Source organism: Rhea pennata, chromosome 1 (genome assembly GCF_028389875.1).
Source record: "Rhea pennata isolate bPtePen1 chromosome 1, bPtePen1.pri, whole genome shotgun sequence".
Classification (NCBI taxonomy): domain Eukaryota; kingdom Metazoa; phylum Chordata; class Aves; order Rheiformes; family Rheidae; genus Rhea; species Rhea pennata.
In genome coordinates this window covers 149,972,502-149,988,107 of record NC_084663.1, presented here as the reverse complement: position 1 = coordinate 149,988,107, position 15,606 = coordinate 149,972,502, and the positions used below count along the sequence as shown (strand labels likewise).

Genomic DNA, 15,606 nt, shown 5'->3' with positions numbered 1-15,606 from the left:
CCCACTTCAAAAATGAGAAATCTAAATGAGAGACACTAACATGACATATAAAGGTATTTCCAGATTAGAAGAAATTTCTTCCTTAATTATTGTTATGGAAAACTTACTGGCCATCAGCTTGCAATTGAACATCTCTCCTATTCTTACATCTAGATCTACAAAATAGGAAAAAAAAAATGCTATTGTTGCTATGTGTTATGTGTTACACACACCCTATCTTCTGCCCATACTACACTGATGCCCCAGAGCATCTCACTGATGCTCTAGCTACTCACGTAAGAACATTCATGAACTAGAACCAGATGTTTCAACCATGCTCTTGACTTATCTTGCTAAGAACCAACCTAGAAGTCAGTGCTATTTGTCTATATTAATGCTCCATAAAGCAATCACCTAAAGTAGCAAGTCCAGAAAAAGTTACAGAACAAGATATTTTAAAAATAAATGTTTTGACAGTAGTATTAACAAACAGCTAATGAATACATTAGTATAGTACCCTTGTCTAGTATGCAGAATACTGTCTATTACAAGGAGGTTTTAATCTGGAAGATTTCTTTCCTTTGAAGCAAAAGATTAAAAAACAGTAACAACAACAAAAACACTGCCAATGACAGGATACTAATGTAGCTAAGTCTAGGATAGCGATCTTGGATTTGCATGGATCTTAATCTATCCTGGACAGGCAGGACTATCCAGGATAGCAATTTTCACATAGTCAAAATTTAAAGGTTTAACAGACAGAAGGACTCTTAACTACACACAAACATCGTTCTTCTTTTAAACATGGTTTTCTTCCTCAAGGATGTGTTTTTCTTGATGAAGTCCCAAATCCAAGTTTAAGAAAAGTTAACTAAACATATTCATACATACGTGGCTTGGATATCATAACTCAGTTGATTAAATATTTGGACGAGTTCAACTGGTGGCTTTGAACTGAAGCAGAGTAATGAACCAGAGCTGTGCAGATAAGAATATACTCCTCAGGCATCTATCATTAAACTGGGAACAGTCCTTTAGACGAAGCAAACTCACAAAATTCATGATGGAGATGAAGGGATAAACATTAAGAAAGTAAAACTTTACTTCCTGTACCTGGGTTAGCAAACTATCACAACTTCAAGGTACATGTCAGTAAAGCTATTTTCCTTCTTTGTTCATAGATTTAGCCTTTAAGCTAGTAGGTGTTCTATATATTTTTTAAACTCTCACTGCGTATTCTATTTTTAAAGATATTCTTGCATTCCAAGACAATTCTTATTATTTTGCTTTGATGCTTTTTCCCTTGGATGTTTTCCAGATAAAGCTCTAAATTGAAGTTCAGCAGAAAAACGATCAAAGCACTACATTTCAATAACAGAAGCATAGAAACTGTGGCCTTCAGTGTATTAAACTCATTGCTGGAAGCTACATATGAAAATATATTACCCACCTCAGAAAATTCTCCATTGTTATAATTTAGTCATTTCACACACCAGTGATCAATCTCAGCTGAGCACATTCTCTGAGTCCACACATAATGATAAAAAATTAGACATACTAGAGAAAAATTAAAGTCTTTCCTTCATGAACAAAATTATTCACCTTGTGATTTTTATATAAAATCACTTTTCTACTCTTTCTTGGTATAAAACTAAACAAGCCAAAGATACATAAACTATTGATTAGAAGGGTGAATGACTCAGCAACCTGCATTAGGTCCCACCAAAAGCAGGTGAGTAAACACCAAAAATCAACTTTAATAATAATAATAAACTCTACGTAGCATGCCCAAATAAACTATACACACATGGAGTAGTACTGAATGTAAATCATATATCCCTTGTTTCACTCTGTTATGAGATGCTTAAACCCAGGGTTCCCATTCTCCAACTTACTTTGTTACCTACCCTTAGAAATGTATAAGTAAGTTTCAGATCAGTGTTGCATATAAAATCCCCAGAATAAGCAACTTTCACTAAGCATGTTAAAACATATCTTCAGGCTGAAAACTCCAGGCTACATTTGAGCACAGAACAAAGACTTTTAATACCAACAATGTTCAAGAAACAAAATTATTAGAAAGAGAATACCCAGCTACTGGAAGACAGAAAAACTTAAGACTTTTGTCATTCCCCCAGCTCCCAAACACACTGATATCCAAAGCTGGACCTCACAAATTTCTTTTTATGGCAATTCCCCCTTCCCATGATAAAGGGTGAACAAGCAGGAATAGGAGGTTGCATAGGGAGAAAAGTATGGTGTTATTTTTACGATTTATTTTAGTCCAAAGCCAGCTCACACTAGTAAATCCTATCCCAATGTGGACTGCAGTATTACTAGTAAATTCAGATTTAACAAATTAGGTTGCAGGCATGTAAGCAGGTACGTAGAAAATGAAAGTATAATATTCAACAGGACAGTCTGTAAGACAGTATGTACTTACTTTCAGCCTAAATAGACAAACCAAGCAGACAATTTCTATGACTAGTGGTCTGCTACTACATGCTTAGAATAGTGAGCCAACAAGCCAAGAATAAAAATATCTTCCCCCAAATCCCATTCACAGTTGTTAATATAAAGGAATGTCTCTTTCAACAGGAAGAATTCATGATGAACAGCCTCTACAGTAACTTTGCTCGTAGACTGTTACACGAGGATTTCAGAGCGCAGTAGCAGGATGACATTCAGCTGCCTGACAGCTTCCACGCTGCTTGGAAAGGGCCTTACCCAGAACACATGCAACTTTACAGCACCTAACAGCAGCCACACAGTACGGGCCTCGAGTCACCACTGCAACGGCAGCACGAGGAGATCTTGGTGGCCTGGAAAAGGAGACTGAATCATACATTTTAGACGAGGGATTAAAGTAAAGGGTTGTGAAATGCAAGAAGAGGGTTGGGGGGGGGGGGGGGAGGAGAGATAAGAGTCAATATAGTATCGTTGCTCTCCCACAACAGCTGCAGCAATGTATGGCATTCTCCACAGGACTGACACCAAACACTGTTTTCAACTTTCTGTACATTTACACTGTTTTAAAACAATCACACTGGAAAGGTTACAAAACCAATGTAAAATACTTAAAAAAAAAAAAAAAAAAAAAAAAAAAATCTCAGTATGAAAATGCTTCTTTTTATTTAGTGGAAAGCATTTATTGACTAAAACACATCGGAGTCAACCTTCCAGCTGAACTCAATCCAATACCCTAATCCAGTGCCAGAACATGTTAATGGAAGAAGATTTAAAACAATTATATAGAAATGCTGTATATGAGAGTCCAGAAGTGTGGCTTTAACTATCCTTATTTCACAAGCCTCATCTACTGTATTTTTGAATACACTTAACTCAAATGTTTGAGTTGAATCTTGCTCATTTTACTCCCAAATGAATGTCATTACTCCAGACAAGACACAGAGGTTTAGTTTAACAATTTTTTTTAATTGCTGAAAAACATTTCTACCATACGAATGTACTATAGATAATTCAAAAAACATCCACTCATGATCAAGGCTATTCCTAACCACCACTATGTACAAAATATTGCAAAATGAAAGAGGAAGAAGGAAAAGATTAGTCAAATTGTAAAGCAGAGCTGATCATTGTCTGTTTAGGTAAAAAGATCAGGGTTTGTGCTACCTAAATTAAAAGTTTTCTAAAGTCGAGATCAGGTATTTACAAAATTCATAAAATGAAGTAGATGAAGTGGTACTTCCCTGAGAAAATCTAAATGTACACAATAAGTAAAACTATGAATTAGACCACGATCAGATGCAAGTATTCTTACTGCCTGGGTTTTTTTAGAGCAATCAGATTACAATATTTTTCTGACAATGTCACCAATTAAATGATCCACTGGAATCTAACTGTTTAAAACCAGGCATGGCTTCTCACAAATTGCACACATCTCTTATGTTTAAAACACTGGTCCTAGGAAAATAGGGACAGAACCAGGACCCAAAGGCTACTGTCAGTCCAGACAGCAGCAGGCAGGTAGTGCTGACTAGGTAGGTTAGGCAGCAGTTCTCAGGTGTCCTGCCCCTCTGTATTTTCAACAGCACAGGAAAATACAGCAGAGACTCAGCTGCAGGTCTACCTGTGGGTTGGTACTTGAAAGGCAAAAACTGATTTCTTTCCCCATCAGTCTGGAATGAGGGCTAGGGGTGACAGCTGACTGGTGGACACGACTGAAGCTCTTTGACACCACGTTTTCTTTGTTTCTGAGCTGCATACAGTTGACTAGCCCTACCCTGAACTTCTACAAACACCTCCTATGTGAGTAGGGAGCACAGACGGTTCCAGCTGACAGACATAATTACTCATCCTTAGCAGTACCTTCATCATATACATGTAGTTTATATGTTGAAAAAAATGTTTTAAACTGCCTATTGCTTGGCATTTCTAATTCCAGATGCTGTTCTAATCAATAGCAAGAAGGCTTTACAATTATAAGAGTTTAGCATTATCTTGTTGATTTATAGAAGGCAGTATTTCTCCTACCAGTACTAGCATCTCAAAAGTGTTTGTTTTATAGTTAACTAACAGCAGATACAGAAAACATATGTAAAGTAAGATAACAGCATTTTAAATATGAAAGTATATTTCCAACCAAGATCCAAGAAGTTATGTCTAAAACACATTTCAGCTCCATTTTTAAATATTACTGATAAAGATATATTGGGTCGTTATGAAGACATTACATGAATGTTTGTAAATCACAACTTAAATATTTTTACAGAAGTTTAGTGAAACTAGAGAAATAATATTACTAAAATTAACCTGCAGAACTTTCATATTCCTATCTTATATATTCACCAGTGGATTGTATTTTAAAATGCTTAAGTATTTTGAACACACGCACATTTAGAAACAGAAACCATTTTTAACGGATACACTTGCCACAATACACCAAATCCCTCCCAGTTTCTTCCATCACTGAAACAGCTTGATAATATAGCAATAGGTGCTCTAGCTGAACTATCACAATAATTGTCTTTCATCTAGCATAACTTCCCCCACCTTCACAATTCCCTCACATCACTCAATCGCTATCTTTGAAGAATCAAACTTCTGAAATCATACCGTCTACTTTGCAAGAGCATCACAACCTGCTGAATACCAAGCTGCTTCTAATACTATGTATACTTCATAATTGTATGCAATTTCTGCATAAGTATTAGGACAATAGCCATTAACCCAGATACCATAATCCACAGTTATAGTATCTACTTTTACCCAGGAGTATGTTGTTATCTCAAAAGAATCCAAATGTCTAACTATTTAATCACTAGAATTATCTATGTAGAAAGAAGAAAATCAGACAACAGAACAGCTAAATCACACTGATAACCTGAAAAGAAATCTTACCATAGGAAACCGAACTAACTCTAGTTACACTATTAAATAGTGTATTATAGTTAAACTATGGGGGGGAAATGTTTTAAAAACCAATTATTTCCGTAATCTGCATTAATTCACTTATCTTCAGACCTCAATTCCTCCAAAATAGACATTACAAATCTCAAGCGTTTTTAAGGGAGTTTCTTGCACTATATTTTAATTTTTAAGATTTTTCTGCTTTTATATAGCCACATTTTCTATTTTAAATTCTAGATTTCCATTATTTTAAAATTAAACACCAACTATTCTTTGTTTTCCCAGTGAACAACTTCCTTTCTTTATCAACTTGAGCAGGCACTATATCAAGCACTGCCTGATCTATTCTCATTCTTCAGCATCTCAGTATTATCATCCATTAAACAGTGTTTAACTACCAGCAGTCCCACTAATTTTATGGGACTGGTTATAGTTAACTCAATATGCAATGTATAGGTGCAAGGTCTGACTAAAAATAAGCTGGCTATGAGACACTGCAGCCAGAAGTTCAGTATGTAATTTAACATACATATCTTGATAATTTAAAGAACATAAAACGAAAATCTAGTTGATCTGTGATGTAATCTTGGTTCTTGTCTTGAAAAGACATGCTTACGGGCTCAGCTTTGTGTTTTTGTAAATAGAAGTGTTCACTTCAGTAAGACTACTAGTACTTGTTAAGCGTATCTTACATTTTCACAGGACCACAGAAACAAAAGGAATGTTAGGATATACAACAAAGTAAGAACACTTCAGCAAAGCTTTAAAACTACCATGACATTGTATCTTCCTGAAATTCCAGATGGACAAAAGGAACAGCTGAACAAAATAAACATCCAAGATCTCAGGTCAGCAATAATGGAAAAGATCCTAAAGGAATATAGCCAACAATATTACAAAATGGTACTAACGGGAAAGACACATAAAGCCTTAATAACAACATTACATAGACTAATAGATTTCTGTCATAGGAGGTCTATAACATTTCTGTTCATTATGATTCCCCATGCATCCCTTAAAAGAGCCTCAGAGCTCATGAAAATGATGTGTCATATTTTGATACTTGTGCTAAACACAAGCTTTATTATCACCCATTTTTATACCCAATACAATCTACACAGTCCTTACTGAGGTATCTGATTAAATTTCTAATATTCATGAACTAGAATTTTAATATTCAGAGCTTGGAATGATTTAAGTCTTTTGATGTAACGAAACATAAGTCATTCAGTGTCAAGTGGAAGGCAGATCCTTTATTACAGCATTAATTATTTGGGATATTAGCATTAATTTCTTTCTCTATTTGAATTAAATGGAATTCAAAACAGTGTGAATTTATGAAGAGTCCATAATATAATTATTTCTATACTATTCCTGCGGCACTAGCAGAAAGATGGACTACAAAACTGATCATTTAACGAAGGGATACTGATCATCAATTTTTATCTTAGTCTTTTTTGGAAGGATAGAAAAGGTGAAGCTCAATATTCATAAGCAGAATGGTTTTAACTCTTTTTTGGTATAAAGATAAAAAACTTTATACCCATAAATCCCATCTGTTTTTTTTTTTTTTTTTTTTTTTAATATTCAACATAGAATAATTAAAGGAAAACAAAATTGGCTATAGCATACTGTAGTCAAAGTTTTTACAATTGCGACCAACATTTTTAATTAAAATTACCAAGCCACAAAAATAGCATAGACTTTTACAAAAATTCAACACTCACTGGGAAAAATGGTATGTATTAAGTCGTATTACCAAAGATACTATGTCCAGTGGATTACAAGAAGTTCTAGAAAGGACTATTTAAAGATACTAAAATGATATCTTTTTTCAACAGTTAATTAGTGCTAATTTTTGATAAAGAAATAGCCAGAAAGTACAGCTGACAAAAAATAATGCAGAACTCGAAAAAAAATTCTTCATTCACAAATACTGTTCGCATGTCACCTGAGTCAAGAGAGTTACAAAAGAGTGCTAAAAACTGAAGGATTGCAACTCAACATAATATTCCCATACAAAATACACAGAGTTAGTATTTACAAGTTTTTATCTGACTTTACAAGACTCCTGGGGTTTGGTTAAACCAAGAACAGCTGTCCAACTGAAACTGCAACTTTACTAATAAACAAAATCAAGGCTAAAAATAAAACAAACAAACCATCTGTGCCAATGTCCCAGTTCCCGGCCCCTCTCCAGGTGTCAGCTCCCTTCCCTGCTTTTCACAGCAGAACTAGCAGAGTAGTAGTCATATTCTTACTGACTAAAGCACTGACACAAAATGAAAAATTAGTAAATAAATGCCTGCTTCTGGCCTAAAATATACTTAATAGTTTTCTCCAAGTCATTTTGTTGAGCTTGTCACCAAAAAACATACAGATCTTTAAAGTGACTGGATGAAGCCTAAATAAATTTTTATCTTTGAAAATTTGTTTGTTGAAAACAAATTTGTTGTTTTCAAAACAACAAATTATTTGTTTCCAACAAATAATAAATCTAGTTTTACAAAGAGCACCTGTTTTTCTACCTGAACTCAAAACCAAGAAAAACCTACAAGAAATTTTGTTAAGTTGGGTGGCAAGATTCATGCGTAGCAGTCAGTATAGAGCGTAGCATCCTTGACACATCATCACTCAAGATCTCTCAAATTTGATGACACTCTTTGCCAGTTGGAGGTACACCATTCGTTCAGGGAAATGAACATGTGATTTGCCATCAGGGCAGCTGTGCAAATTCAGCCTGAGAACACATCATACAATCACATGTCTTTCCTTTCGCATCAAAAAGTTCAAAAATACTTTCCTGGTCACCACCCAAAACATCATTAGGATGTCAAACAAGAAGTGAATCCCTGTGGAAGAGCAATGGTCTAGGCTGGTACCGGTAGCCAAATAAGACACAGAATGGATGTGAGAGAAAACAAATGGAATACACCGCTCTTCAAAGAACAGAAAGACAGACCTTATAACCCTGCTACGCTACACTGAGAGCATTCTTATTACAACAAAAACTAAGAAGCCACTTCGATCAATACTTGTGATTTCTCTCCACTGTTATCAGTGCCAAGGCTTGCCAAATGGGAATCTTAATTTATTGCTGTTCCTTCAAATGCTTTATTACTCCAGAATGATCTAAAGAAATTCACAGTAATATATCAATTTACTTCTCCATATGTAAAATAAGTTTAATCTAGATTTAGTGTTCCTCTTCCATCCTAAACCATTGTGAAGGGACTAATCAAATTGTTAAAACTGCTTCCTTTTACTATATAGTTAACTAAAACTGAATTAGTATACAAAAAGGATCACTTTAGCCATCTGAAATTTGACAAGAAGGACAAATTAGAAAATCTCATATTTATACTAGCACATGTAATTTATATTTTGTATCACTAACAAGCAACACAATTTCTAAAACCTTTCCATTCTGCAATGACCTATTTTAATTTAAGGATAGCACCTAAAACTACATTTTATGACCACTTTTTTAAATAAACAAGGATAATATAATTAAGTTGGAAGAGAATTAGATTCATTTTTTACAACAGTTTATTTTTTAAAAAAATACTAGGACTATTTTCTTTTAACAGTAAACTGCTAACAGAACCCAGGATCTTGCCCCGGCATAAGTAGCAAAGCACCTGTTTTTGCTAACCCTCCTCTAGTTTATTTGCAGATTTGGACTGCTGCTTCATATTTGCACCAAACTGATCCAGTGTAAGCTGTAAAAAGAGACAGCCAAGAGAAGCCTACAGCACTCAGCTAAAAGCACTTGCTCACATCATAACAAGATAAAACTTAGTACATCTGCTTTATGAATGGATTCCTCAACCTCTACCCTTTCACAAAACCTTGAGATTTGCCTTCCTATCTTTGTACTTTTGTCTACACTAAAGGCACCAACAATTCTGCGCATTTCCAGAAGCCAAAACATTTAACAGGTCAGAAGAAAATCTAAAATCTGCATTTTGACCAAAAAAAAATAATAACTTGAAGACCCTGAAGGCCTGTGCCTTTTTTGTTATTGATCTCAGCTAAACAACTGAGGAAGTTGTCCCAGCCCTGGCACAGCAAACACACTCCTCGCACTTCAGCAGTTACCTAAAGCGGGAGCCTCAGAAGAAATGACAGAAGAAAATATCCCAGCTATCAAAACAGCACAGCTTGCTGAAACACTGGGGTAATGTGTGATCTCCTAACTACACTTTCTTTCCAACACTATCTTAATAATAAAGATGTTTATACTTTATCTGATTTTAAAACGGAGAAGACTGCCTCAAAAAGTTGCTACCTGATTTAATAAACATACTGAAGACACCAGGTTTTCTATAATAAAAAATTTTCAGCTTTACTCTATCTGCAGAGTATCTTAATACCTATCTCAATAACTACGTGTGCAGTTTTGTGTACTCTACAGATAATTAGTTGGAGGAGTTAAAATTGACTCATTTCTGCAGCTTAAACTAAAAATGCATCTGTATTGCATTGTGTTTTGCACCTGCATTCTGCCATGACTATAACATACAGAAGCAGCATTTTTGAGAATACAGGTCTCTCTCAATATGTTCACCTCACTGTCTGCTCCACAGAATTATCAGTATTAGCTACATATCACCATATTAATGCTTGTTAATGACCTCAGGACCAAAACCCAGCAAACCCAACCTACGGATGTCATAAAAAGGGAAAGCCTTAAAGCCACAAAGTTTGTTTCTATCATTTCAAAAAAATAATGGATACACTAGCATGTCTGATCTTCCACTGTAACAGATATTTTTCTGAACACAAGCATTTTTAAAACTTTGCTAACCCTGGCTTAATGTGTGTGTTTGTAATCATTTAAAATGTAATAGGTTGCTATACTATGATCAAGATTTATTCCTCTGCACCTGAATTTATAACATTTACAATACTATATTAAATCTTAAAAATATACTTTGCCAACCTCCCTGCACACCAACTAATTTATGCTGGTTCTAAAATATGATCTTATTTTGTTAGCAGTGAGAAACAAACTCATTTGTTGTGTCATATATGTTTAATAGAATATAAAAATACATATTTTGTATTTCAATACACTTCAAATTTACTCATTTTGTTAGCATTTATGAAACAATTAAGAATCCTTATGATGGAGGGAAAAAAAGATTACTCCAAGGGGGGGGGGAAAAAACACTTCAAATAATTACTTCACCCACTGTATCCATACTACGCGATACTTGGCGGGAATGGTCCACATTCTAACTTTTGTATCTGTACTATGTGATATTTGGATCAGGGTGGGAATGGTCCATGTTCTAACTTTTATGTCCGTACTATGCAATACTTGGCGGGAATGGTCCATGTTCTAACTTTTGTGTCCGTACTACGTGATACTTGGTGGGAATGGTCCATGTTGTAAATTTTGTATCTGTGCTACCTGATACTTGGTGAGAATGGTCTAGTGTTGTAACCTTTTCGTCTCTAGAACAATATTGTTGTGTTAAGCAGAATACAAATAACTAACTAACAAGGTCTTGGAAATCTGTGAGAAAGAACAGTGGTTGGTTACATATGGATTCTGTGGCTGGAAGCCACAGAATAATCATGAGAAGCAGTCAACATGAAGGTCAGAAGTTGAAGAGTAATGGAAGAGCGACCCCCAAAGTCAATGTGGCCCCTGAAATAAGTCTGCTTGCATGCGCAGTATCTTGGCCTGGTTATGCAACCGGGGTGGAGCTGGTCTAGACTCTCTGCACTTGTTGGCCCCATGTGCCGGGACTCCCGCCTACTGCGAATAACCATAAATACGGAATTTTTCTGAAGCAGAGGGAGGCTGCTACACAACAGAGGACCATGTTGCCTCCTCGGGGACGCCTGAAAAGATTGTGCCTGCTGACTCTCTCTCATCATGCAGATAATCGGGATAAGCATTGGAGTGGTCCTTCTCGAGACTACCATCCGGTCGGTCTGTTTGTAAGTATCTACTAATAAACTGCTTTCTACTGGAGAGTGTGAGTGTGTGTGTGTGTGTGTGTGTGTGTGTGCGCGCGCATGCTGGCTTGCCAAACTGGACGTCTAGCCCCCGGGAACCTAACTAGAATACCCATCACTGAACAGAGCAACAGTTTAATTGGGCAGAACACAGCAGACTAAGTTACAATGAGGAAACTAATGGGTTTAACTGAATCTGCAAGAAAAACTTAAATGGAATGGAACTACCTTAAATAGAAATTATCTTAGTATACCTCAGCCAACATTTACAAAATTTGTGAAGAAAAACAAGCAAAAAAGGCATTTCTCAAAAGGCATAAGTCACCAGGATCTCATATAGTATCTCTTTCGGAACACTGGACAACAATGCAGTAGCTGAATTAATACCATAGGCCTCACTTAAATCTTCAGGAAGAAGAAACAATGCTACTTCTCTCATTACAAACGCCACCCCATTTTCTATGAAGGTCTTCCAACCCAGGAACTGATAAGGATTCCTTGACTTTCAAAGAGAGGTATCACTCTGTGTAAGATAACTTTTTGCAACATTCCTGTACACCTAGTAAGTACAACAATAATGTGCATCATCTTTGTTTATTATTTCAGCAGAAGTAAAAAGCAGCTTTCCTGCAGAGCACCTCAACTCACTCTCCACACAGTCAGACTGCCTCCTGAACATGAGAGATGACCTACTTCAGCTAAGCAATGTGTCCAGTGAAGTGTGTCCAGCACCCTCCGTCACAATTCAGACAGAGCTGGCTGAAACACGGCAACATCCTATATTCATAGACAGTTACCTGAAAATTCCTTCAAATATCCTGATTAATTCCCCAGCATCAATCCTGCTTTCTCATAACACCGGGGGGGGGGGGGGGGGAGGAGGAACAAAACAGCAGTGACTTTCAAACAATCAGTCCCTCAATGCAAATGGAAAATATCTTCTAGAATATAAGCTTCAGATTCAAAAACTTCTTGGTTTTGATTTTGACCCCAAAGCAAGCAAAGTGATTCAGCACTGTCTTCAAGAGCCTGGAAGCAGCTCTCGGGCCCAAGCAGTATGAACAACAAGGATACTCCAGCCAGTTTTGCTGCAGCTCAAGATCATAGCCAGCAAACAAAGCTATCTGAACATCACTTTCTGACTTGCTACTGTTACAGCTGCTGCTCAGGAAAGCCATGAGCACTACAAAGGAATACAGAATATCAGAGTACACAAAAAAACAAAGGATGGAAGACTCCGCTAACCTTGTCCCTCTTCTGTAGCAGAGGGTAGATATGAGGAGACACATATGACAGCAAATACCTTTCCTTACACTCTCACACAGCTAGCCAGGAAATTACAAAAGAAATGAGTGCGAGGAAAGAAAAGGGACAGTAAGTTCCCTTTTCATTGCAGTAATAAGTCAAGGGCTGGAGTTTTGAATTAATCAGCTATTCGGTAGTGAGAACACAATATAGGGGACCATGCAGACAGACAGTGGCTAGTTCCACTGTTGCTTCTGGAGAAATATAGAAAAGGAGATTTTGTATAACAATATCAAAACAGCAATTGGAAATACCATCTAAAAGAGATAAAAGGCTAATATAACAGCTTACATTGCTATGAGAGAACAAGCAGAGCCTATATGCGTTTCATAGTCTCTACTAAAATATTTTCTAATTACAGCCTTGACTAGTATAAGTGCCTTCTATCTACACATTTATTCACAGTTCCCAAAAGTGATACCCTTCATCAAAGTTTCAAGATGACAAAGTTATGCAGACAAAATGATATTTCCTTGGGTAATAAAGCTTAAGTTCTTCTTACTTGGTCAGAAAATTTCAATTTCCAAAGTTTAAAAAAAATATATTTCTAAGGAGTAAAGTCATTCATAAGTTATAATCCTAAAAACAAAAAACACAATACCATCATCTGCAAGGTGCTGATTGCTTAGGATTCCTAAAAAGCAGTGGCAGAAGTAGCACTTTTAAAGAGAAGTTCTTAAAAAGCTCCTACCCAATAAGCCCTTTCAAATTCCTCCATATTAAATCACCAGGCGAAACTCTCGATGATATAAACCATGCCTGGTCAGGCCATGCAGATTTGTTTTTATAAGGGCATTACCATGTTTCATTAAGGAGAAGTCCACATGAAGCTGTTACAAGAGTATGTTCCTCAGAAACAAATTTTGCTTCAAAGTAGAAGAAATAGAATTCAGTTAGAGGAACAGTGTTTTAAATCCATGTTGAGTGTTAATTAGCATTTAAGTTTTAAAACAACAAAGAAAAAAGGACAATTTGAAGTTAAACTATTTCTAATTCATAATACAGCTCTCACACACAGAAGGCCACATGCACTATAAAAAACTAGTAGGAGATCTTAGCAAACAAACTACAGTACAGGCATACATGATTAACTGGTCACAAGTCAAACCTGAATTCAAACCCAAACCCTCATCTAACAACTTTTTCTGAGGTGGGCCACTGCACCCAACCTGCCAGCGAAGGGTATCTGTGTGTGCAGTCACACTTCTAGCTAAAGCCAGGGTAAGAAGCTCTATAAACTTAAATATTTTTCCCCTCCAACCCCTCTGCCCCCCCTCCCCAAGAGAGGAGGTACTTTTTTTGAACAAACAGCACAATTTACCTATCTTGCGCTGCTTTGGCTTTTTGTTATATACCTACATCAGCATCAATGTCGACTGTGTATTATACCGACGTTCATTCACTCCATTCCTCCAAAACAAAACAAAACGTTTTAGCTGTATTAAAGCCGAAAATAACGAATGGAAAGGACGGGGGGGGGGGGGGGGGGGAATAAATAAAGGTAGGAAGAGTATCGCGGCGCAGTGGTTACCAGAATATTCCCGCCCTGCAGGAGGCGAAGCTCGCTGTCTCCCGCACGCTGCTCGGGCAGCGCCAGGCGCCCCGCTTCCCCCGCGTACCTAAGGGCCTGCGAGCACGCAGCGCTTTCCTCCCTGCCCCCAGTGCCGCGGAGATCGCTCCGCAAAACTTTTGCGAAACACGGCTTGGTGGCGCGGGTGCCCGGGCTGCCCTCTTCCCGGGGCAACGCACGTCGCGAGATAAATAATTCATAATAATATTTTTTTAAAAAAAACATAATAGTATTTTTTTCTCTTTTTTTTTTTTTAAAAAGGCTATTTCTTCTAGATTTACCCATACCCGACGCGAGCCCACGGGCGAAGTCAACTTTGTTACCAGAGGTTATTCCGTGCCAAATAATATAATAAAAATACCCGCCTAGAGATTATCTCGCTCATCCTTGGCCCCGAGCAGCGGCCGCTCCGGGCCGCGCCGGAGCCCCGCGGGGGGCGGCCCTGATCCTCCCCCCTTTCCCCCCGCACTCCCCCCCGCACAGGGACGGGGGCGCCCGGGCCCGGCCTGCCCCAGCCAGGACACGGCGGGTGACACAAAGCGGCGCCTGTCACACACACACACACACGCGCACAACTCGGTGAGGATGAGGAGGAGCCGCCGCCGCTCCTTCATCCCCCCCCCCCCCGCCCCCTCCCGCGGCTGGACGTGGCACAGCTCCCCCTCCCCCCACCCCGCGGCAGGTAAATCCCCCCCCTCCCCCCAGGGGAGGAAGGGAGGGGGGCGCGAGCCCCCCCCCACCCCGCGCCGCCCGGCCCCGCCCCGCCAACGGCCGTTCCCCGCCGCGCCCCGCTCCGGCCGCCCCAACGGCCCGCGGCGGCCGCCACAAGTTTGCGGCGGGTCCCGTCCCGTCCCGCCCCGCCCGCGGCCGCGCTTACCTCGGCCGGCAGGCGGGCAGCGGGGCGCTTAGCAATGGCAGCGGCGGGGAGGCTCCCAGCCCAGGCGGGCTCCGCTTCTTTGTCTCGGCGGCGGCAGCGGCGGTGCCCGCTCGCTCGCTCCCCCTTTTCCTTCCCTTCCCTCTTCCCTTCCCAGGGCGGATGCGGGCTGCGCCCTCCGAGAGGGGCCGGCTCCCCCCCTTCCTCTTCCTCCGCCGCGCCGGACGCGTCCAAGGCCCCGGCCCTCAGCGGCGGCTCCGCTCCTGCCTCCCCTCAGCCTGCTGCGCCCGGCGGCGGCGGCGGCGGCAGCGGCCCCTCCCCCGCCAGCCGCCCGCCCCCCCCGGCACAGCCCCCGCCCCCGCCCTGCCCTTCCTGCCGCTGCCGCTGCCGGGATCGCGCGGGAGGAGCTCCCCGGACTCTCCCTCGCACCCCGGCAGCGCCGCCGCCGCCTCCCGCGGCTCCCCGCCCCCACACCCCGCAGGCGCCAGGAGCCGCGGCACACCCCCAGCGAAAATCCCCGTTGGCTGCCCGCTTG

General features: G+C 39.6%; 1 protein-coding gene across 2 annotated transcripts in view; it reads right to left on the bottom strand.

The window, feature by feature from the left end:
• Nucleotides 1-15,375, bottom strand: part of LOC134154962 (cytoplasmic protein NCK2) — a 170,059-nt gene extending 154,684 nt beyond the window's left edge. Inside the window, exon 1 of one of the 2 annotated variants that reach the window (XM_062601635.1) lies at nt 15,075-15,375. The gene's annotated coding sequence lies outside the window, so the exon portion shown is untranslated. The remainder of the gene's footprint in view (nt 1-15,074) is intronic. The other variant, XM_062601636.1, reaches the window with a different exon arrangement.
• Nucleotides 15,376-15,606: the final 231 nt, after the last annotated feature.